This window comes from Marmota flaviventris, chromosome 14 (assembly GCF_047511675.1).
Source record: "Marmota flaviventris isolate mMarFla1 chromosome 14, mMarFla1.hap1, whole genome shotgun sequence".
Lineage (NCBI taxonomy): Eukaryota > Metazoa > Chordata > Mammalia > Rodentia > Sciuridae > Marmota > Marmota flaviventris.
In genome coordinates this window covers 48,586,556-48,611,716 of record NC_092511.1, presented here as the reverse complement: position 1 = coordinate 48,611,716, position 25,161 = coordinate 48,586,556, and the positions used below count along the sequence as shown (strand labels likewise).

General features: G+C 37.6%; 1 non-coding gene across 1 annotated transcript; it reads right to left on the bottom strand.

Moving 5' to 3' along the window:
- Positions 1 to 7,898: 7,898 nt before the first annotated feature.
- On the bottom strand, positions 7,899 to 7,967 carry Trnaa-cgc (transfer RNA alanine (anticodon CGC)). The gene has a single exon. It is a non-coding gene; the product is annotated as a tRNA-Ala (tRNA).
- Positions 7,968 to 25,161: the final 17,194 nt, after the last annotated feature.

Here is a 25,161-nt window from a genome sequence, read left to right as displayed (position 1 = left end):
AGTAACTAAGAACAAAGTAGGGTCGAAGAGCATGAGAAGAAGATTAACATTAAACAGGGATGAGAGGTGGGAGGGAAAGGGAGAGAGAAGGGAAATTGCATGGAAATGGAAGGAGACCCTCAGAGTTATACAAAAATACATACAAGAGGAAGTGAGGGGAAAGGGAAAAATAATACAAGGGGGACAAATGAATGTCAGTAGAGGGGGCAGAGAGAGAAGAGGGGAGGGGAGGGGAGGGGAGGGGGGATAGTAGAGGATAGGAAAGGCAGCAGAACACAACAGACACTAGTATGGCAATATGTAAATCAATGGATGTGTAACTGATGTGATTCTGCAATCTGTATATGGGGTAAAAATGGGAGCTCATAACCCACTTGAATCAAAGTGTGAAATATGATATATCAAGAACTATGTAATGTATTGAACAACCAACAATAAAAAATTAATAATAAAAAAAAAGAAATGTTAACTACTGAGGCTGGAGGCATAAAAAAAAAAATGATGGAAAAAAGAAATATCCCGGAGACCCAGGCATGTCAAGCGTTATTCCAGGATTACTTTCAGTTATTAAACCAATTTGTTTTTTTTCTTTAAATCCATAATGAACCTTGGGAAATCAAATATGTACCATTTTGAGAAAATAAAACTGGAGTATGAGAATCACAAAAAAAAAAAAAAAAAATAAAAATAACTTAAGAACAGCCAAGGAGTTCTTGAGTACAGAGTATATCTGGCTGAGAACAATCATGTCTGGATGTGAAGACCCCTGCAGACTGGAAGTATGAGGACTTCATATGCCAGTGGGAGTTTCAATAACTGTCATCATATATATAGAACAAGATGGAAGACCAGACACTTGCTTTTCCCACCTTGACATTATGTAACTGCTGAAACACTTAAATAAAAACATAAACAAAATTTATGTATATTGGATTAGACTATACTTTGATCACCATGAATTTGAGCTTTTAATGAGAACTAAAAATAAAAAAGTTATGATCTTTATAAAATTTGAGTGAGCAAATGAAGATTCATGTTACACTTATATAATTTTTTTCTAATCTTGGCAAGCGTTTCAGAATGACGGAATGCACACTTTCAGAAAAACTATGAGGATCTGGACAAAGATTGGCAAAAATCAACATTTTTGGACAATAACTAAAGGTTTGCAACAATCCTGGGAGCATGAATTCAAGAGAAACAGCTGAATCTCAGTAAGAATAGCAACTTTGGGCTTTTCCTCCCAGCTCTGTAATAGCCTTGAAACTCAGCAGTCTTTCAACAGTGGCAGCAGTGACTACCAGTAAGTCAACAACCACTTAAGGAGGCAGAATACATATGGAGTATTGAAAAACATCTACAACCTCAGAGTATACTCATTATTCGACTTTCTGGCAATTCTGTGGAAAAGCTTAATTCACAGGGACTACTTTTAATTGACCTGATTCAATCATATATGGTGGCAAATGCTCTTTTCCCGACGTGTTTGTTGAAAACAATAATTGACAATACTTTAACACTGCAGTCACATGAGGTAAAGATATCAGTCAAAGTAAACAACAGGGCAAGTCATAAAATCTAATAGAAAATTTAGGAAAACTGGATATCTGTTGGGGGTTTTGAAAAACTCCACATTATTCTTAGGACCACAGACATGAGCAAGGGTACATATGAGTACCATTCAGGAAAAACTGGAGAATGACTCCATCTCTCACTTCTGACTAAAGTTGGGGATATGCACATAAAGAAAGAAAGGCTAAAAGAGAGTTGTAAACTATTTACATGTTAAAAGTGAACCCAATAAATATATTCAACAGAGGCTAGAATAATAATTGGTCTTGTGAATTTAAGAAAACCTACATCCAATAATTAGCTGATCACTAAGCCAACTAACTTCAGTGACTTTAGATATCATAGAATATGAACTTTTGAAAATTAGTTCAAGAAAGTCACAAAAGAGTAAAACAGAAACAAAATAATAAAAAACCTCAACAAAAAAATGCCAACTGAAAATGCAGTATCAGATTGATGGAGATAACACATTTTATTATTTAAAATGTATAGTTTTAAACTATAAAAATATAACTCATAAAAATAAATATGAAGATATGGTTCATACAATGGGGACAAAATAGTCAATAGGAATTATTCCTGATATTGGAATTATAAAATAAAGAGATTAAATTGTTACATGTTTTTCAAGAAATTAAAGAAAACCACATGAAAGGAATTAAATGAATGCACAAGAATACTCTCTCATCAAATAGGAAAGTCAATAAAGAGATAAAAATTGGGAAAAGAACCAAACAATAATTCTGAAGTTGAAAAGTATTACAAATGAAATAAAAAGTTTACTAAAGCAGTTCAACAGGATATTTGATTTTGCTGAAAGAGAATTAGATAACTCAAAGATAGGTTAATTAATAATATATACTCTGGTTGGGCATGGTGGCACATGCCTGTAATCCCAGTGGCTTGGGAGGCAGATGCAGGAGGATCACAAGTTCAAAGCTAGCCTCAGAAATTTAGGGAGATACTAAACAACTCAGTGAGACCCTGTCTCTAAATAAAATACAAAATAGAGCTTGGGATGTGGCTCAGTGGTTGAGTTCCCCTAAGTTCAATCCCTGGTACCTGCCCCCCCACCCCAAATAAAAAGAATATATACTCCGAGGAAGAAGATAAATACGAAGAAAAATAAACAGAGCCTTGAAGATCTTCATAACATCCCTGAAAATATATATATTCCAGAAGGGAAGTAGAAAAGAAGAGAAAGAATATATGAACTTCACCCAAAAATCTTCACAAATTTGATTTTAAAATGCTACTAAACTATATATACAAGAAACTGAATAAACTACAATAGAAGAAACTCATTTAGATATGTCATATTTAAACTGTCAAAATTCAAAGACAAATCAAATTTTGAAAGCAATGAGATTAAAACAACTCATCAAGTATTAAGGTTGACATCTCATCAGAAACCATGGGACCCCCAAAGCCGCAAGAAGATACACCAAAAGGAGCCTTTAAATTGTATTGAATGAACACTAGATAGTTAAAATAAAAATGAAAATTAGAAAATCACTAGTAAATGTAACTACATAGACACATGAAGAATGAGTATTTTTCTTGTAACTATTTTCTTCTCCTATATGAGTTAAAAATGCTTAATAAAGCAATTAAAATAACACTCTTACAAGATATAAGAATGTCATTTGTAAGATAATAATAGCATAAGAAGAAAAGAAATCTTTGTAAAAGAAAAAATTTATGTTATTAATATTAATCTATATTAGTTTTTTAAAACTTAGAATGGTAAGTGTAATTCATAAGGCATCCACTAAGAAAATATATTTCAAAAAGTTGATGCATAAGAAAATTAAAATAGTAGACTACAAGATATTTATTTAGTACATAAAAAGCAATAATAGAATAATAAACTAACAAAAGAAATAAAATACAAAAATAAATATCAAGAAAGTAGACTTTTTAGTACTTACATTAAATGTAAATGTATTAAATATTCCAATAAAAAAGCAGAGGTGGTAGAACAGATTTTTAAAGAACATAACCAACTATATGCTGCATATAATGGACACAGTAGATCCAAAGACACAAATACAAACAAGTAGAAGAAAACAGTACATTAGTCAGTTGAAATAAGTAAAAGATAAATCAGAAAATTAATGAAGAAATTCAATGACTCTCTTAGAAGAAAATGTAGGAGTACATTTTCGTGATCTTGAATTAGACATGGTTTCTGTTATAACATCAAAATCACAAGTGACAAAAGACAAAGAAAACTACGTTTCATCCATATTAAAAACTTTGTGCATGAAAGCACACTATCAGAAAGAAAACCCACAAAATTGAAGAAAATATTTGCAAATTGTCTCTCTGATTAAGAACGTATATCCAGCATATCCTGTAAATAATTTGGACACAACAATAAGTAACATAAAATAAGCAAAAGACCTGAAAGAATATTTCAGATACATACACACACAAATGCTCAGAAACATATAAGATCAAAAATATTAGTTACTAGTTATGAGAGAAATGCAAATCAAAATGAGATAGTATGTTGCACTCATGAAATGATTAAAATCAAACTGAAAATCAATAAAATTGGTAATGATATGGAGAAATTGGAATTCTCATATATTGCTGGTGGGATTGTAGAATGGTGTGGCTACTTTGGAAAACAGTTTGGAAATTCCTCAGAATAACAAATACAGAGTTAGTATATGACTCATAAATTCCACTCGTAGATATGTATCTAAGTGAAATGAAAATACACATCCTAGTCAGATGCAGTGGTGCATGCCTATAATCCCAGTGACTCTGTAGTCTGAGGCTTGAGGATGACAAGTTTGAGACCAACCTCATCTTATTAGCAAGGCCCTAAGGACTTAGTGAGACCTAGTCACAAAATAAAACACAGAAACCAAAAGGGATGAGAGGGATGTGTCTCAGTGGTTAAGCATCCCTGGGTACCAAAAAAAAAAAAAAAAAAAGAAGAAATAAAATATACATCCACACAAAAACTTGCATATGATCATGGCAAACTAATTTATAAAGTGAAAACAATCCAAATTTCTACCAACTTCTGAATCAATAAACTCATGGTATATCCATGAATTTGTATCAGCAATACAAAGGAATGAAGAATTGATACATGCCACATCATGGATAAATATTTAAAAATATGGTGAAAGAAAGATGACTATTATAAAAGACCACATACAGTATGATTTCTTTCATAAGAAATACCCAGATAATAACAATCCATAGATGCAGAAAGATTAGTAATTTCCAGGGACTGGTAGGAGAGAGAAGTAAGGAGTGATTTCTAATGGTATAGGATTATCTAATGTCCAAATGTTCATGAGGTCATGAATATTTGGACATTAGATAATAGTGATAGTTACACATTCTGTGAAAATACGGGATGGAAGGGGGAGAGAGACCCACTGAATTATATAATTTAAAAGGGTAAATATTATGACAATAAAAATTGTTCTTCAATCAAGTTGTTATAAAAAAATAGCCTGTCTCATTCCTAAGTTTGTCGTGCTCAAAGATGCCTAGAGATCTGTGATCCCTGGAAGTGACTTAATTTGGGACAATAAAAGCATACAGAATTTCTGAAGTCAATAATTGAAAACTGAGGTTGTCTTTGTTCTAATTAATATTCTGCTTTATACTAAAGTAAAAATGCTTTTCTACTTGTCTTTCAAGTGAGAAAAAGGAAAGTAATTTGTATGCTTGTCATTAAATTATATCACATGGGAGAAGCCAAATATGAAACCATACATTTGTGGTCTTCTAAAGAAGGTTTTGTCTTTAGCAATCTATGTGGGTATAAAACCATGTATCCCTGATACTCTGTCCAAAAAGTAACCCTACTATAAAATATGTTTTTCCAGCAACATTTCTAATTATATAGGATATCTCATTTCTTATTAATAGCTCCAATTTCACCAGACTGCATGCTTCTTGAACGCAGGGTCCTGTGTTATTCATCTTTGATTCCCTGTCCCCAATAACGACAGGTGCATGGAAGATGTTCAGGATGTTTGTCAAAGATTAGACTCACATAGGGTTTTAGATCTGGTAATGTGATAAGGGATTATTATTTGTTTCCAGACTTTAAAAATACTTGCTCCCCTCAAAGATATCAGAAGGAATGTGAACTCCTGTTTCTGTCAACAGCAGTCACTGGACCCAGGCCCACCTCCTTTACATAAAAAGTTATAAAACTGAACAAAATAATTGAAGCAAATGTTTTCAGACTTTGGACAATAAGCAGCACAGTACTTTGATCCCTGAGAAAAGGGAAACAAATGAGGTGAACCCTATAATTATTCCAGCTTTCTGCCTGGAAGCACTTTCCAAATCAAGGTACAAGGAGAGAGATCCCAAGCAGAGTACTCAGCTATGGAAGCAGATATCATAATTGGAGGCAGCAGGAAATTTGCTGGGCAGGACTCCAGAGAGGAAGGAGCTGCGCAGAAAAGGAGCACTGGAAATAGACATAGAGGTTCTTTTAAATCTTTGGCTCAATAATACTAAGCTGCATGTGCACATGGAGAAACTGCACTAAGCTGGTGGATTGCAGCTTCTGGGGCAGGTGGGTTGGACAGTCAGAGTACTCAGTGGTAGGACTTCTGATCATGCCAGAGTGAAGAACTGATCAGCTTATTGAACACCTTGGTCAATTCTTGAGACTTAGACAAGCTACATATTGAAAATAGGTAGCGTTAAGACCTATTCTAAGAAAGCATTCAAATAAGCCTTGACGTGATCAAAATGATCTGCAGAAAATTAAATCACTTGCAGAACAAAGCTAAATACTCTTTAAAGGAAGTAAACAAAATCTTGATTCCCAATACTGGCAAACTCAACATTCCATACTAAGAAAAATTACTAGATGTGAAAAGAGAGGGGAATCAGATCTATTTTTAGAGAAAAAAAATGTGGCCAATTAAAAAAAAAAGATTACTGAGTAGATAAAACTAGGACTCAAGGGCATTAAAACAGCTATTACTAACACTCTAAAGGAGTTACAGTAAAACACAAATATAATAACAAAAGAATGGAAGATGTAAGAAAACTACCAAATGGAACTCATGCTGATGAAAACTGCAGTACTAGAAATAGAAAATCTGCATGTTTCTATTTCTATATTGCATGTTTAAGATCAGATTAGATACTGCAACATTAAATATCAATGACTTTGAATTTATTGCAATAGAGTAGAAGTTACTCAACATGGAAGAATTAGATGAACTCTAGATAGGGCAGAGGGGTTGGAGGGGAAGGGAGGGGGCATGGAATTATTAATGATGGTGGAATGTGATAATAATTAGTATCCAAAGTACAGGTATAAGGACACAGATTGGTGTGAATATACTTTGTATACAACCAGAGATATGAAAAATTGTGCTCTATTGGGTAATAAGAATTGTAATGCATTCCGCTGTCATATATAAATTTTTAAAAAAGAAAGAAAAAACAGTGCTACTCAAACTAAAGCACAAAGATTATTTGTAAGCACTAGTAACAGAACATATATGCAGAGATTTAGAGAACAAGTAGACAAAAATCACTAAGAACATACAAAATTTGTACAAATCTATCAACTACAGTAACCTAACTGACATTAAAGAACATTCCTCATAATAACAGCAAAATACCCAAATCTTCAAGTGGACATGGATTACTCACTAGTTCACCTACTGAGGATTAAAAAAAGTTTCAATAAATGCCAAAAGGTTAAAATACTCTCTCACCAAAACAGAATCAAATTGTTCACCAATAACAAATGTATTTGAAATACTTGGAAATTAAGCAACACAATTTTAAATAGCCCTTAAATCAAATGAAACAAACAAACAAAAATTTACAAAATATTTTGATATGAATGATTATCAAAGAAAAAGTCATACAAATTTCTGAAATTCAGCTAAACCAGTAGCAGAAGATAAATATTAGAACAGACATTTCATGAAAGAAGATATATCCCAGCCAATAAACACATGAAAAGTGGCAGAATCATTAATCACTAGAGAAATATAATTTTAACATATAACAAAATGACATCTCACACCCACTGAAATGATTAAAATTGAAAACGTTGACAATATCAATTGTTGGCAAGGATGTGGAGAAACAGGAACTTCATACAGTGCCGTGGAGTATATAAAATGGTACAGCGCTTTGGAAATGTTAGACAGTTTTAGGTCAAGTTAAACATGCACATGCCATATGACCCAGCAATTCCAATTCTGTGGAAAACATGGTGCAAAGACTTATAGAATATATATATATATATATATATATATATATATATATATATATATATATATATTTTTTTTTTTTTTTTATTTATTTAGTGATGCTGGGGATTGAACCCAGGGATTGTGCATGCGAGGCAAACACTCTACCAACTGAGCTACGTCCTCAGCCCTATATAAAAGTTTTCATAGCACCTTTTTTTCATAAAAGCCCCAAACTGGAAAAAGCAATGCAAATATCCAGTAACTGAGGAATACATGAACAAAATGTGGTATATCTATACAGAGAAAAACTATTTAGCAATAAAAATAAAATAAAAACTATAAAACTTGTCACAGCCTCAATAAATCTCAGAACACTTTGTTGAATGAAATAAGCCAGAGAATAGAGTATTATAACATTTTAATGACATGATGGTCGAGAACAGAGCTCTGGTGAATGCATTTTTAATTACCCTAGGTACATGTATGACTGCACATATGGTACGACGTTGTACATACATCATGTACAACTAGAGAAATGAAGAGTTGTGCTATAATTTCGTACAATGAATCCAAACGCATTCTGCTGCCATATATCCTTAACTAAAATAAATAAATTAATTGATTAAAAAAGAACAACAAAAAGAACAGTGGCTGCCTTTGAGGGAGTGGGAGAGAATTGACAAAGAAAGGGGCAAAGAGAACATTCTATGTGTTGGAAATTGGTGTGATGCTTCTCGAGAAACCTTTTGAGCTGTAAAACTTAAGTTCTGTTCATTTCACTGTGTATAAATTATACCTCAATAAAAACAAATTAAAATCATACATGTGTTAGGCTGCTATCATTTTATTTTGCCAAGAAAAATTTTAAAAATCAACAAGTAACAACAACAACAAAAGCTATTATCATCATCATTTCATGAAACTAAATGTTTTAATTGCCTAAAAGAGAAAAGGACAACATCTTAGTGGGAGGATAATCCTTTGAAATGAACAAATTTAGTAATGCAGATAATTAAATTAAATTCATCTCCTCTCTTTTTGTTTTTATTCATTTCACCAGTGACTTGAAAATTTCTTCATCAATTGTCATGCTTTCCTGACCATTTGATCTTGTCAAACTGGAGTGGCCAGATTTATCAAATAAAAGTACAGGACACTAATCTATCTATCTATCTATCTGGATGATTATTGCCAAATATTGCATAAGAGACAGTATTCTAAAAATTATTTATTTGTCACACTAAACCAGTGACTTTGTGTTGGGTAAATCTAAGCCAAATTTTCTTTGGATAGATGACTAAAACAGAAGCCCAGAAATGTGGATTTTTTCCAAGATCTAACTAATAAAGCATTCCTTGCCTCTCCACCTGCACTTTAGTGTTTAAGGTTAACAAAATTAAGGGTCATTTTTTTGAGCAGAAATATGAATGTGTAATTCCTTTCCACATTTATTTTAAAATGTGTTCCACTTGGAAAATTACACAATCGAAGGGTCAATCCAATGAGGTAATTCGTGTGGATTCTGTCCTGCTCACTGTGACCTTTGGCAAGTCCCAGTAAAAAGATTACAATTGCTATTATCTGTCCAACATCACTCTTCAATGCTAATATTGTTACCTGCTTTAAAATGTGCAAGCCTTTCAAAAATATTGCCCCTACCTCAAAAGTACCTGCGAATTGCCCAACGACATGGAGACCATGTCTGTACTTTCAAATATGATTTATCATCTGGAGAATGATAAGACCCAGAAAATAGTCACTACATGCAGAACTTTTTCATCTTGCCTTACACAAGGCAACCCCTCCTCCTTTGCATATGAGACCCCAAACACTCTGCTCTACCTCCAACCTCATTATTACTGTTCATTCTCTTTCTTACTCATTCTTCCAAGCCATGGAATAAGTGTGGTCTTATGCTATAGCCTTTGCTCATTGAGGCCTCCTTGGCATTCCTTGTGAATAAAGCTCTTTCCCATCATCTATGCCTCAGTATCAAAGTCACCTCCTCTGATTTAAATAATCTATTGCCTACATCTCAGCCAGGAGAAGATGGACTCCATGAAGGATGGCATGGTGGGCACTATTTCTTTGGTCCTTGATCCTTAGTAGAGAGCTTCGTGATGTCCAAGGAGGAATGACTCATTAGTGAGCTGTTAATTTCTGTGACAAAAGTATCTGACAGGAGCAAGTTAGAGGAAGAGAGATTTATTTTGACACAGTGTTTCAGAGGATTCAGTCTGTGGTCAGCCAACTCTATCACTCTGGATCTGAGGTGAGACAGAACGAGAGAGAGAAAGAGAGAGAGAAGAAGGAGGAGGAGGAGGAGGAAGATAGGAAGTCTGGAGATAAGAAAACTTTTCCAGGGCATACCCTCAATAGTCCCAGTAGTCCTCCAGCTAGATCCCACTTTCCAATATTCCATTCAGCCAATGATGAGTTTAGACCTCTTATGATCCAATCAGTACCTAAAAGCCCCACCTCTGAACCTTTCTGGGTTTGGGACCATGCCTTCAACATGTGACTTTGTAGGCATTCCATATTCAAACCATAACAAATGCACTGCTTCCTGCTCTACCCCTGACCACCCTTGGCCCTCCATCTCTTGCTGTCTGTACATCTTCAGTGAGGCTCTCCTCACTTCTACCCCCAGGTCACGATGCTCTTTTATAGACCCCCACAGCAAGGTGCTAGCAATTGTCACATTGGTAATCAATCACATAGACATTTGATTAATTGAAGAATATCTATCTCACTAGGTTGTATGCTTTGTGACCCTGGCCAGGGTCCATTTGCTCACCTCTGTATCCCTGATATCTTCACGGTGCCTAGTACAGAGGATTGGATACAAAAAGTATGAGACTGACACTATGTGCCATCAATCTAAGGTCTAAATACATGACTTTTCCTTCTAAAATTATGCTTTCTCACTCATAATTCTAGCCAAATCCCATTTCCCAAAGGGCATGGAACACCTTGTTCTCTAGAAAACTACAAAGCAAGTAATGAAGAACATGTATTCAACGGAGTCCGACCCAAACAGAAAAATCTCACAACCACCAAATAAGAAGTCCTCTCTCCTCTGGCTACACCCCCATCTCTACACCTACCACCTTCCAGCTGCTTCAAAGAACAGGAAAAGGAAACACTTCCTTTTTTTTCTTTTTAAGAAAATATTCTAGGCCTGCGACATATTCTGGGATAGGAAGGTCTTGGGGTACTTGGCTGTAAAGGTCCACTGCTGGAGCAAGCTTATGTTTCTGAGCTTTGTTATTTTATCCACATCTCTCTGTTGTTATGATCAGTGTCAGTTTTGTGAAAAAGCAAGGGAGCCTGGAGATGGTTAGGCATATATTTCAAGTGGGCATACTACTTGCTTCTAAAGAAGTCAAATGCCATAACAATAATTTTGATATCCCACATTGCCTTCTCATGTACTGTGTTGTCACAGTCTTCAAGTACACTTCCTGTCTCTAGGTATCATTTCTAGTCACCAGGTGCTCCTATTCCCTCTCTATCACCCTCTCTGTCCCTCTTCACTTTTCTTCTCTCTCTGCAGGGAGACAGTCTTTAGTCTGGGAGGGGAATTGATGGTACACTCACACTTTGATGTTGAACTGTGGTGGTGAGTGGGTGGGTGGCTGGGCTTTTCCCTTTGCTGTCTCCCTGTTCTCCTCTGTTGCAGCTGATTCAGTATCAGTGCCATTGGAATCAAGGGATATATCCCTGCCTTTCACCATTTGTCAGGATCCCATTTGGAAGGAGGAGGCCAGGAAGGGAGGCTTTAAATGAGCAAAGCAAAGGAAGGAGGAAAGAAGCCAGTACATAAACAACAGAGATTCTGCTGTGGTTAGACGGGGGATTGTGATCAGATGGAAGCTGATTAATATTTTCAATGTTTATCAACCATGATTAGTGATGGGATAATAGTCAGGGACAAGTATCTTCAGCCTAGAATCCTGGCAGCCCTGCTCCAGACAGTGAATACTCAGGATCACTACCAGATTAATCAGCTGTGTTCCATGACAACCAAAGTGGGTCAGAAAACCCCACAAGACCCAGACGGACTTTTATCCTGTCCTGAGTTAAAATACAACATTCATTTGAATATTCTCAGGATTGCTTATTTTGAGGATGGAGTTTGGGATGGGTCATTTTCCAAAGTTAATCTGTGAAGTTAACCAACCTCACCTGGACTCCCACACCATCAGAAGGTGACATGAAGACTCTGGCAAGGCATGAGGAATAACTTATTTAGTGAATGCATCATTCATTTTTGCCTCCTTGCACCTGAAGCCACTTCCTTTCTTTGAGGGAGTTCTCACTTATTTGACAGAGCCCATCTCCTCAAATGCAAGCTCCTCCCTTTCCTAAGTGTCCCAGAGGCTCTGCAGAGGGCCCCCACCTGAGGCTTCTGACCTGGATCCTACAGCTTAGAAGTGTGGGCTCTCCTTTGATCACAGAGCTGGTAATATATTTATGAGAAAAGAGGGATCTTGCAAATGCCAATTCTCACGTGGTTGGCAGCAGTCAGTGGCTACATGTGGTTTCCAGAAGAAGTGGTGGCCGAAGCTTCGGACTCCTGGGTGATGCTGATGGTCCGACAGGGGTTGCTGTGTGGTTTGGAGAATGGCTCCTAGCTGCATAGGTTCTAAGACTGTGACCTCTGGGAAATGCTGTGAGCTGTGCATAACCTTCGCTGTGCTAACTAGAGTGGACTTCTGTACCCCCAAAACTAGGACCTTAGATGATTCAAAGCCAAAGTTAAGCCCAGATGTGCCTTGGCTGCTTTATGCACTTTTTATTGCTGCTTAATAAATCACCTCAAAATTAGTGGCTTAAAACAATGAACACTGATCTTCACACCCTTTCTGTGGGTCAAGAGTTAGGGCTGAGTGTAGCTGGATGCTCTGTCAATATCTCAAAAAGCTGCGATCCAGGTGTTGGCCAAGTTGCTTTCTTCTGACAGGCTGTACTGAGCAGAGATATGCTTCCAGGTTCCCTTAGGCAGTTGTCAGAATCAATTTTCTTGCAGCTCTACAATTCATGGTCTTTGCTGCACCAAGGCCAGAAGGAGCGAGGGTCTCTAACCTTGAGACCCACTTGAAAGAGTTCACCTGATTTGGTCAGGCCCTCCAAGACAATGTGAGTTTTGATTCATGATGATATATTAGACGGTTTAACTTAGTCAATAAAATCCTTGGATCTTTGCCATGGAAGGTACTCCGATCACCACATGCTATCCTGTGACCTTTGCCACATCCTGTTGGTGAGAAGCAAGTAACAGGTCATGCCCACTCTCTAGGGGAAGAATTGTATAGGGTTGTCGGGAGCCTTTAAGTTCTGGATGTGGATGCCTTTAAGTCCTGATGCACTGGGTTCTGAATAATTATTGTGTTCAGTTTGGCCGGATAGTGCCAGGTCACAGTAACTTGGGCATTACCCCAGCTCAGATAATAAGGCGTGGCTCCAAGAGTAGACATCACCCGCTGGGGTTGAGTTACATTCACCTATTCCTTTGAAATCCTACACCTTTGCCCTTTTTGGGATAGAATATTCCATGGAACAGCCTCCCTCAATAAAACCCGGGTTCGAGGCGTGCTCTCTCTCTGACTTAGGACAGTCCCAAGATGACAAAAATGAGGATGTGATTTTGTTATGTGGGTGCAGATGGGCAAGGCTTGTGCTGTGTTTGAATTTTGAGCTGACTTTTCAGTTTATAATTTCAGAGAATCTGTGAGCTATCTGTACTTGGGAGCACAGCCTGTGATTGCGTGATTGTTCTCAATGAAAGGCCCTATACTCTACCCAAGTAAGGCCCTCCCAAAGGTGAAGCCATCTTCTCTGAACAGCCTGGTGCATCATGTTCCATGCAGTTCCTATTTTTTTTCCTGATTCCTGATCTGGGATCTGCTCACTGAACTGGTAGACTACTTGGGTAAGATGGAGACAAGACTGCTCAGAGAAGGATCCCCTGGGCTGGTGGGATGGGATGTATGTTAATCTTGAACTTGAGACTTCAGTATGAGGCTTGCAGGGGTGCAGCCTGGGCCCACATAATCGGAGCAAAATAACTTGCTCTTCATTTCACCTTCAGATGTGGAAGACTATTTTTTTTTTAACCAGGCAAGAAGGGTGAGAGAGAGTCAAACTTGTTTTCTCGGGTTTCTGATAGCAAGTACAAAACACTAACTTAGACTCGTCATGATCTTCTGGACGTGCAGGACTGCTCTTGGTTGGGTGTGTGATGTCTGGCATTCATTTGAAAGGCAAATGTGTATCGTTCTAATTTCTGTGAGAATTAGTTCATTAAAATTTTAGCTATGCTCAGTCGGTGAGGGAATTCATTTTTATGTTCTAATGAGCCTTTCTGTCTCCTGCCTTTTCACCTCTCTTCTCTACTGGTTTTTCCTATCATTATGTACAAGTTTAAGACTCTTTTAATCTTGAAACAGACAAGAAAATAAACAAAACCTATATGGCCCCAACTTCCCAGCTAGTTTTTACCTGTGCTATATCTTATCTTCATAGTCAAGATCTTCAAGGTGTCTACAAAACTCTATCTCCTTTCTTAACAATTGCCTTCACCACCTGACATTGGTCAGACTCTGCCCTTACTAATAACTGAAACTGTTTCAAAATTTATCCCATGGGCTGGGGATGTAGCTCAGTTGTTAGAGTGCTTGTCTTGCATGCACAAGGCCCTGGGATCAATCCCTAGCAACACACACACACACACACACACACACACACCAAACGCAAGACTTCCTGATTACTTAATTAATGGGCATTATCCACCTCTCATTTTCCAACACTACTTACTGGTCCTCCAGGCTTCTGCACCTTCCCTTCTCTCTTGGGCTATCAAAGACATGCTCTTGGTGTTTCTGTTTTTTTCAATGTCTATTTCTCGTGCCCTTTGTTGCTTCTCTCCTCTTCTTATGAAACTGCTCTTTCACCTCTGTGTCATTCCATAGATGACTTTGTCCCTCTCTTCTAAGCCTGCATGGTCTTGGGGATTTTCATCTACTTCATTTTTATCTGTCACGGTGTTACCAATGACTGTCTTTCTCACCAGAAGATATCTGCCGCTTACATTTTGTACAATTTTTTCTTGCTTCTCTTTATTAAAGTTTCACCCCTTTTTAAAAATTAAGGCTCATATCCTTAAATAGCACAAATTTTGCTTATTTTTGGACTTTTTATGCATGGAATCATATGGTGTATGTTCTTTAGCAACTTTTGTTTTTGATTCTGATATTGATTTTTTAAAGATTTGCACATAATGATGCTTGTAGTTGTACTACATTCATTTCACTGTTTTTCAGTATTTCGTTGTCCATTAATACTGGGCATTACCCATTGTTATAACTGTGTCCATCTACAGCTTAGCATATTTTGAGTTAAATCATAAACTTGTGTAGAAGTAGAATGGTACCTATAAATATTAGACATGCCACTGATAACTAGGGATCATAAGGATCCTGAAGATACCATCTTTCTTCTCTGGGAATTTCTGAAATGCAAACTTAGATTTATTATCTAGGCAATTTCATTCACTTTAATATTTTTGTCCAAAATATCTATACTAATAGGATTAGAATATGATTTAAGTCATATTGAATATATCTAGCTAATTGCCTAAATTCTCCAAAACACTTTTCAAGAGAGTAAACAGTGTTGATTTTGATGAATCCATTTCAGAGAAAATGTTTTTTGTTGAATTTAAAGACACATGTATACTGACAAAGTTATATGAATAGCCAACATTTGTGATTGTTTGTTTCCTATTCTTTTCCCAGAGGTCTTTGGAAACAGTTTACAAATACAAACCCAAATAACATTACTTTGGGAATAATTATCAGAAAGATGCTTATCAATTGGATAAGTAGACAGTTTTAAAACAAAACTTTTGAGAGCCGCCCCCCACCCCCCTCGCCTGCCAGGTAGGGGAAGGGTGACCACCGACAGAAAAGGCCCAGTGGCCCGCGGCGGGACAGAGCTTCCAATCACTCCTGCAAGGTAGGCGGGCCTGCGACCCACCGGCAGAAGAGGAGCAGCCGCCTGCTGAGAGGCTGAGCCGCCCCCTCCCCCTGCGCCGGCATAGTAGAGGGAACTGTGACCAAACACAGAGCAGGCCCAGCGGCCTGCTGAGGGGCAGAGCCGCCCCCCACCCCCCGCGCCTGCCAGGTAGGGGAACTGTGACCACCGACAGAAAAGGCCCAGTGGCCCGCGGCGGGACAGAGCTTCCAATCACTCCTGCAAGGTAGGCGGGCCTGCGACCCACCGGCAGAAGAGGAGCAGCGGCCTGCTGAGAGGCAGAGCCGCCCCCTCCCCCCCGCGCCTGCAAGGTAGTCGGAACTGTGACCACTATCAGAACAGGTCAGACCTGCAACCGAGAGACAGAACAGGCCCAGTGGCCTGAGGAAGGGTAGAGCCGCCCCCCCCCCCACGCCTGCAAAGTAGGCAGACCTGCGACCCACTGGCAGTACAGCCCCAGAGGCCTGCAGAGGGGCAGTGCCGCTGCCTGCGCCTGCAAAGTAGGCAGAACTGCGACCACCGACAGAACAAGCCTAGCGGCCCGCAGAGGGACAGAGCCGCCGCCCGCGCCTGCAAGGTCGGCGGACCTGCTACCGACTGGCAGAGCAGGCCCAGCGGCCTGCCGGCGTGGTAGGCACATTGCCCCAATTGGAGGAGGGGCAGAGCCGCCGCCCCCACCTGTGAGGGAGACTTTGCAACTATACAAGACCAATATAAATATATAGGGGGAAAATTCAATAGCACAACAGTTTCACCAAGTAGAAAGGAACGCGAACAGTATGAAGAGACAAGGAAAGAAAGGACCACAAGCATTGCAGGTCAACTCAACGTTAGAAGAGGTAATAGCTGCAGCTGATGGAATGTCAGATAAAGAATTCAGGATATACATGCTTCAGATGATCTGGAGTCTCAAGGAAGACATCAGACAGCAAAATCAGACAATGAAAGATCACTTCAACAATGAATTACATAAACAAATCCAAGAAGCAAAAGATCAACTATACAGGGAAATAGAGGTTATAAAAAACAAACAAACAGAAATCCTAGAAATGCAGGAAGCAATAAGCCAACTTAAAAACTCAATTGAGAATACTACTAGCAGAGTAGAACACTTAGAAGACAGAACATCAGACAATGAAGATAAAGTATTTCAACTTGAAAAGAACATAGACAGCTCAGCAAGACTATTAAGAAACCATGAGCAGAACATCCAAGAAATATGGGATAACATCAACAGACCAAATTTAAGAGTCATTGGGATACAGGAAGGAACAGAGTTTCAAACCAAAGGAATGAGCAATCTATTCAATGAAATAATACGAGAAAACTTCCCAGACTTGAAGAATGAGACAGAACCCCAAATCCTAGAAGCCTACAGGACGCCGAATGTGCAAAATGATAAGAGACCCACACCTAGACACATTATAATGAAGATGCCCAACATACAGAATAAGGAGAGAATTTTAAAAGCTACAAGAGAAAGGAAGCAGATCACATTTAGGGGTAAGCCAATCAGGATAACAGCTGATCTTTCAACACAGACTCTGAAAGCTAGAAGATCCTGGAATAACATATTTCAAACACTGAAAGAAAATGGGTTCCAAACAAGAATTGTGTATCCAGCGAAATTAAGCTTCAGGATGGAAGATGAAATTAAAACCTTCCACGATAAACAAAAGTTAAAAGAATTTGCAGCTAGAAAACCATCTCTTCAAAACATCCTTGGCAAAACATTACAGGAAGAGGAAATGGAAAATAACAATGAAAACCAACAGTGGGAGGTAGGACACTAAAGGGGGGAAAATAATCAAAGTGGAAAACAAACCATGTTTAGTAACATAAATAAAAAAATATGGCTGGAAGAACAACCCATATCTCAATAATAACCCTAAATGTTAATGGCTTAAACTCACCAATCAAGAGACACAGGCTAGTAGAATGGATCACAAAACAAGACCCAACAATATGCTGCCTACAGGAGACGCATTTGATAGGAAAAGACATACATAGGCTGAAGGTGAAAGGTTGGGAAAAATCATATCACTCATATGGACTTCGGAAACAAGCAGGAGTATCCATACTCATATCAAATAAAATAGATTTTAAGCCAAAGTTAATCAAAAGGGATAAAGAGGGATACTACATACTGCTTAAGGGAACCATACACCAACAAGACATAACAATCATAAATATATATGCCCCAAACAATGGTGCAGCTATGTTCATCAAACAAACTCTTCTCAAGTTCAAGAGTCTAATAGACCACCATACAATAATCATGGGAGACTTCAACACACCTCTCTCGCCACTGGACAGATCTTCCAAACAAAAGTTGAATAAGGAAACTATAGAACTCAATAACACAATTAATAACCTAGACTTTATTGACATATATAGAATATACCACCCAACATCAAGCAGTTACACTTTTTTCTCAGCAGCACATGGATCCTTCTCAAAAATAGATCATATATTATGTCACAGGGAAACTCTTAGACAATACAAAGGAGTAGAGATAATACCATGCATCCTATCTGATCATAATGGAATGGAACTGAAAATCAACGATAAAAGAAGGAAGGAAAAAGCATACATCACTTGGAGAATGAACAATAGGTTACTGAATGATCAATGGGTTATAGAAGACATCAAGGAGGAAATTAAAAAATTCTTAGAGATTAATGAAAACACAGACACAACATATTGGAATCTATGGGACACATTGAAAGCAGTTCTAAGAGGAAAATTCATTGCTTGGAGTTCATTCCTTAAAAAAAGAAAAAACCAACAAATAAATGATCTCATACTTCATCTCAAAATCCTAGAAAAAGAAGAGCAAAACAACAGCAAAAGAAGTAGAAGGCAAGAAATAATTAAAATCAGAGCTGAAATTAATGAAATCGAAACAAAAGAAACAATTGAAAAAATTGACAAAACTAAAAGTTGGATCTTTGAAAAAATAAACAAAATCGACAGACCCTTAGCCATGCTAGCGAAGAGAAGAAGAGAGAGAACTCAAATCACTAACATACGGGATGAAAGAGGCAATATCACAACAGACACTTCAGAAATACAGAAGATAATCAAAAATTATTTTGAATCCTTATACTCCAATAAATTAGAAGATAGTGAAGGCATAGATAAATTTCTTAAGTCATATGATCTGCACAGATTGAGTCAGGAGGATATAGACAACCTAAACAGACCAATATCAATTGAGGAAATAGAAGAAACCATCAAAAGACTACCAACTAAGAAAAGCCCAGGACCGGATGGGTATACAGCAGAGTTTTACAAAACCTTTAAAGAGGAACTAATACCAATACTTTTCAAGCTACTTCGGGAAATAGAAAAAGAGGGAGAACTTCCAAATTCATTCTACGAGGCCAACATCACCCTGATACCTAAACCAGACAAAGACACTTCAAAGAAAGAAAACTACAGACCAATATCTCTAATGAACCTAGATGCAAAAATCCTCAATAAAATTCTGGCCACTCGGATACAAAAACATATCAAAAAAATTGTGCACCATGATCAAGTAGGATTCATCCCTGGGATGCAAGGCTGGTTCAATATACGGAAATCAATAAATGTTATTCACCACATCAATAGACTTAAAAATAAGAACCATATGATCATCTCGATAGATGCGGAAAAAGCATTCGACAAAGTACAGCATCCCTTTATGTTCAAAACTCTAGAAAAACTAGGGATAACAGGAACATACCTCAATATTGTAAAAGCAATCTATGCTAAGCCTCAGGCTAGCATCATTCTGAATGGAGAAAAATCGAAGGCAGTGAGGGGAAGGGGAAAAATAATACAAGGGGGACAAACGAATGTCAGTAGAGGGGGCAGAGAGAGAAGAGGGGAGGGGAGGGGAGGGGAGGGGTGATAGTAGAGGATAGGAAAGGCAGCAGAATACAACAGACACTAGTATGGCAATATGTAAATCAATGGATGTGTAACTGATGTGATTCTGCAATCTGTATATGGGGTAAAAATGGGAGCTCATAACCCACTTGAATCAAATTGTGAAATATGATATATCAAGAACTATGTAATGTTTTGAACAGCCAACAATAAAAAATTTAAAAAAAAAAAAAGAAAAATCGAAGGCATTCCCTCTAAAATCTGGAACAAGACAGGGATGCCCTCTCTCACCACTTCTGTTCAACATAGTTCTCGAAACACTGGACAGAGCAATTAGACAGACGAAAGAAATTAAAGGCATAAAAATAGGAAAAGAAGAACTTAAATTATCACTATTTGCAGATGACATGATTCTATACCTAGCAGACCCAAAAGGGTCTACAAAGAAACTATTACCGCTAATAAATGAATTCAGCAAAGTGGCAGGATATAAAATCAACACGCATAAATCAAAGGCATTCCTGTATATCAGCGACAAATCCTCTGAAATGGAAATGAGGACAACCACTCCATTCACAATATCTTCAAAAAAAATAAAATACTTGGGAATCAACCTAACAAAAGAGGTGAAAGACTTATACAATGAAAACTACAGAACCCTAAAGAGAGAAATAGAAGAAGATCTTAGAAGATGGAAAAATATACCCTGTTCATGGATAGGCAGAACTAACATCATCAAAATGGCGATATTACCAAAAGTTCTCTATAGGTTTAATGCAATGCCAATCAAAATCCCAACGGCATTTCTTGTAGAAATAGAGAAAGCAATCATGAAATTCATATGGAAAAATAAAAGACCCAGAATAGCAAAAACAATGCTAAGCAGGAAGTGTGAATCAGGCGGTATAGCGATACCAGACTTCAAACTATATTACAGAGCAATAGTAACAAAAACAGCATGGTACTGGTACCAAAACAGGCGGGTGGACCAATGGTACAGAATAGAGGACACAGAAACCAATCCACAAAACTACAACTATCTTATATTTGATAAAGGGTCTAAAAGCATGCAATGGAGGAAGGATAGCATCTTCAACAAATGGTGCTGGGAAAACTGGAAATCCATATGCAACAAAATGAAACTGAATCCCTTTCTCTCGCCATGCACAAAAGTGAATTCAAAATGGATCAAGGAGCTTGATATCAAATCAGAGACACGCCGTCTGATAGAAGAAAAAGTTGGCTACGATCTACATACTGTGGGGTCGGGCTCCAAATTCCTCAATAGGACACCCATAGCACAAAAGTTAATAACTAGAATCAACAAATGGGACTTACTCAAACTAAAAAGTTTTTTTCTCAGCAAAAGATACAATAAGAGAGGTAAATAGAGAGCCTACATCCTGGGAAAAAATCTTTACTCCTCACACTTCAGATAGAGCCCTAATATCCAGAGTATACAAAGAACTCAAAAAATTAGACAATAAGAGAACAAACAACCCAATCAACAAATGGGCCAAGGACCTGAACAGACACTTCTCAGAGGAGGACATACAATCAATCAACAAGTACATGAAAAAATGCTCACCATCTCTAGCAGTCAGAGAAATGCAAATCAAAACCACCCTAAGATACCATCTCACTCCAGTTAGATTGGCAGCCATTATGAAGTCAAACAACAACAAGTGCTGTCGAGGATGTGGGGAAAAGGGTACACTTGTACATTGCTGGTGGGACTGCAAATTGGTGCAGCCAATTTGGAAAGCAGTATGGAGATTTCTTGGAAAGCTGGGAATGGAGCCACCATTTGACCCAGCTATTCCCCTTCTCGGTCTATTCCCTAAAGACCTAAAAAGAGCATGCTACAGGGACACTGCTACATCGATGTTCATAGCAGCACAATTCACAATAGCTAGACTGTGGAACCAACCTAGATGCCCTTCAATGGATGAATGGATAAAAAAAATGTGGCATTTATACACAATGGAGTATTACTCTGCATTAAAAAATGACAAAATCATAGAATTTACAGGGAAATGGATGGCATTAGAGCAGATTATGCTAAGTGAAGCTAGCCAATCCCTAAAAAACAAATGCCAAATGTCTTCTTTGATATAAGGAGAGTAACTAAGAACAGAGTAGGGTCGAAGAGCATGAGAAGAAGATTAACATTAAACAGGGATGAGAGGTGGGAGGGAAAGGGAGAGAGAAGGGAAAATGCATGGAAATGGAAGGAGACCCTCAGAGTTATACAAAAGTACATACAAGAGGAAGTGAGGGGAAGGGGAAAAATAATACAAGGGGGACAAACGAATGTCAGTAGAGGGGGCAGAGAGAGAAGAGGGGAGGGGAGGGGAGGGGAGGGGAGGGGAGGGGGGATAGTAGAGGATAGGAAAGGCAGCAGAATACAACAGACACTAGTATGGCAATATGTAAATCAATGGATGTGTAACTGATGTGATTCTGCAATATGTATATGGGGTAAAAATGGGAGCTCATAACCCACTTGAATCAAATTGTGAAATATGATATATCAAGTACTATGTAATGTTTTGAACAGCCAACAATAAAAAATTAAGAACAAAGACTGAAAAAAAAAAATGAAAAAAAAAAATAAAAAAAAAAAATAAAATTAAAAAAAATAAAAATAAAACAAAACTTTTGGCCTAGGGCCTAATTCAGATAGGAAAGTGTCCAAATAACTTGAAACTTTTAAGTAATATAAAATGATACTGCTAAGGGCCTGATTTTTATTCAAGAAGAAAACTTAAAAAATAAGATGCATTATTTTTCTAAAAACTGTTTTTGAAAAATGAAGTTGAGTTTAATGTCTTTCTTTCTTAATTCTGAATTATGTCAAAAAAAGAAGGAATTAAAAAAACCCAAAACACTATTAATTTAATCTGGTTTTTAAATTTGATATCTTGTATATTTTTTACCCTGGGATATTAACATATTTGTCTATTGCCAAGACAACAGACATAAAATCAATCACAGTTTTATTTTTATTCATTTGTATTTTGCAGCCTTAAACTTGAGTGGTCCAAAGGGTGGCATGGTGATTAACTGTTCTGATAACATTCTTGTGCATTTGATATGGTACTTTACCATTTCCAAAGTACTTCCATATACATGTAAGGAAACTGAGGTCAAGGGAGTTTAAGTGACTGGCCCAGCTGCAAAGCTGCTGTTACTATTTGATAAAAAGTTATAGATTAGAGTGATGTTAGTAAGTTCCAAGGCCAGAGCGACAATCTTATTCTTCTGAATCTTTCCTTAGTTACTTTTTCCCCTGACATTCCAGGCCATTCTTAGTGAAATGGATGAACACCACATTGCACATTGGCTGGTTCTATTTGATAAGTTATTACCCCCTGACTAAAGATTTCACAGCAAAATAGACACTTTGGATAGGCAGGAAGGTAACAGCATATACTTTGAGGTAAATGTGCATTTTTTTGTCTTGACCAATTTTCTTTTCAATTAGAATGCACATTACCTCTAAGTATGCATGACACAGAAAGAAAGTCAGTCTTTCAATGATAGATACATATTAGTGGTTCTGGTTTAAGAAAGATGACGGTGTCCAGGCTTTTTGAGGCGCTAAGCGGGAGGCTAAGCAGGAGGTTATGGGATGAAACCTCAAGACTGGAACACAGTGAGATAACAGGCTAAGCATAAGGGGACATGATGCCTCTGGAGCAGGGACCGTGCTTTTAAATGCATTGCTGTGATGTCAGATAGGGAGAGACAGGCTCCAACATCTCTACAGAAATTGGTGCTTCATAAACGATCAGTGTGAGGCATGTGTCCCATGTGATGCGACACACTTGTGTTGGGGTCTGGGAGGAGTGGTAGGGCAGCAAAGCTGAGGAGAAGAGAAGGCACAGCAAGTGAAAAGGGAGCTAAGAGAAACTAAAAGGCAGGCGGGGGGTCACTTCCTATGCCAGGACCAACTTCCTCTGCTTCCTTTTCTACTTCCTCTTTCCCTATCTTCCTCCAATCTTCTTTCATGGGGCACAGTGTTTGCAATTTGGTTCACAGTCATTGCTCTTACTCATTGCCATTCCAGTTAGCCTCTGCAAGCAAGCACCCTGGCCCTGCTGTGCTTGTTTTCAAGAATGAATAGCTCCAAGTATGAACGTTTCCCATACAGGAGGCAAAGGGGTCAGTCTGGACCTCTGGACATTTGCTGTGCTTAACTTGCCTGGCATGTCCTGCGAAAGGGAGGGCAACTCGCAGAGCTTTTGATAGCTGTTTGTGTATAGGCTGCAAAGCACAAGTCAGATCATGAGATTGCCTGTCAGGTCATCTCCTGTGAAATCCATTATGAAAAACACCCGGAAACTGATGCCTGACTTGAAATCCTTAGTTTACTAAATTGCAGAAATTATCTTTGGAAGGTTTTGTCACTTTTATATTTTTTTCTTATAAAAAAATAATGTTTGCAGTAATGCCGTGTGCAAAGTGCTAGTTGAATGAATCTGTCACTGAAACTTCAATTCCAGATTACCACACTGCAAGATCTGCTATTATAAATGAAAACACATCTTTAGAAAGTTCACAACAGTTTGAAGTAGATGAGCTATTGAAATGCAATAGAAAAATCCACCCTTTACAGATTAGTCAAATAGTGATTGCAGTCCAATATGTAAACACAGTCTCACTTTATTGTCAGGGTAAAATGGTCCTTAATGTGCTACTCCAAGAACAGGTTAGCATTACCTAAGTCTACGAATAATGATATAAATTATCTTTAAGAATTCTTTGCTTGTGAGTATGGCCATAGAATTCAAAAGCAAATAGAAAATCACTACATTACCAAACTACCGGACTTGTTTGATAAGTTTTTCTTTTCTTTCTTTCTTTTTTTTTTTTTTTTAAATAATTCTCTGTAAGCAACGAACCACAATTTGGTAGAAGAATGTTACTGAGCAGTTCTTAGGGGACCTTTAAAAGTAGGTTTTATCAAAAGAGGCCTAAAAAATGCCACATCCTTGTAGTTTCAAGATCAAATGTGAATAAGTTGATTTCATTTCCAGTGCAGTGTGCTGTTTATAAGGGTAGGGGTGCAGGTCTCCTTTTTGTTTAGTTATTGTGCCTTTGGGAAATCATTGTTTTATGGTATTTTACCACTAATGTGAACCATGCCTTTTTTTTTCTCTCTATAGTAAAGACTGTTACTTAGTTTTCCAAAAAACCAAAAGTTGTGTAGACAAGAAAATGGGGATTTACAATATGGAAAGAAGGAGGAAGTAACTACTGAGAATCCTGGATAAATAAATCAGAATTTTACCATGCTTGCAATTTTTTTTAAGACTTGCCGTCTACAAAATTTCACATCAAGTGTACTTACAGTTGTACTTCTAATTAAAACCTTGAAATCTTAATCCAATCCCTGAAATTAGTAGAGGATGGCAAGGAATGAAATAAAGAAAAATGTAGTGAGGAGGAGGAGGAA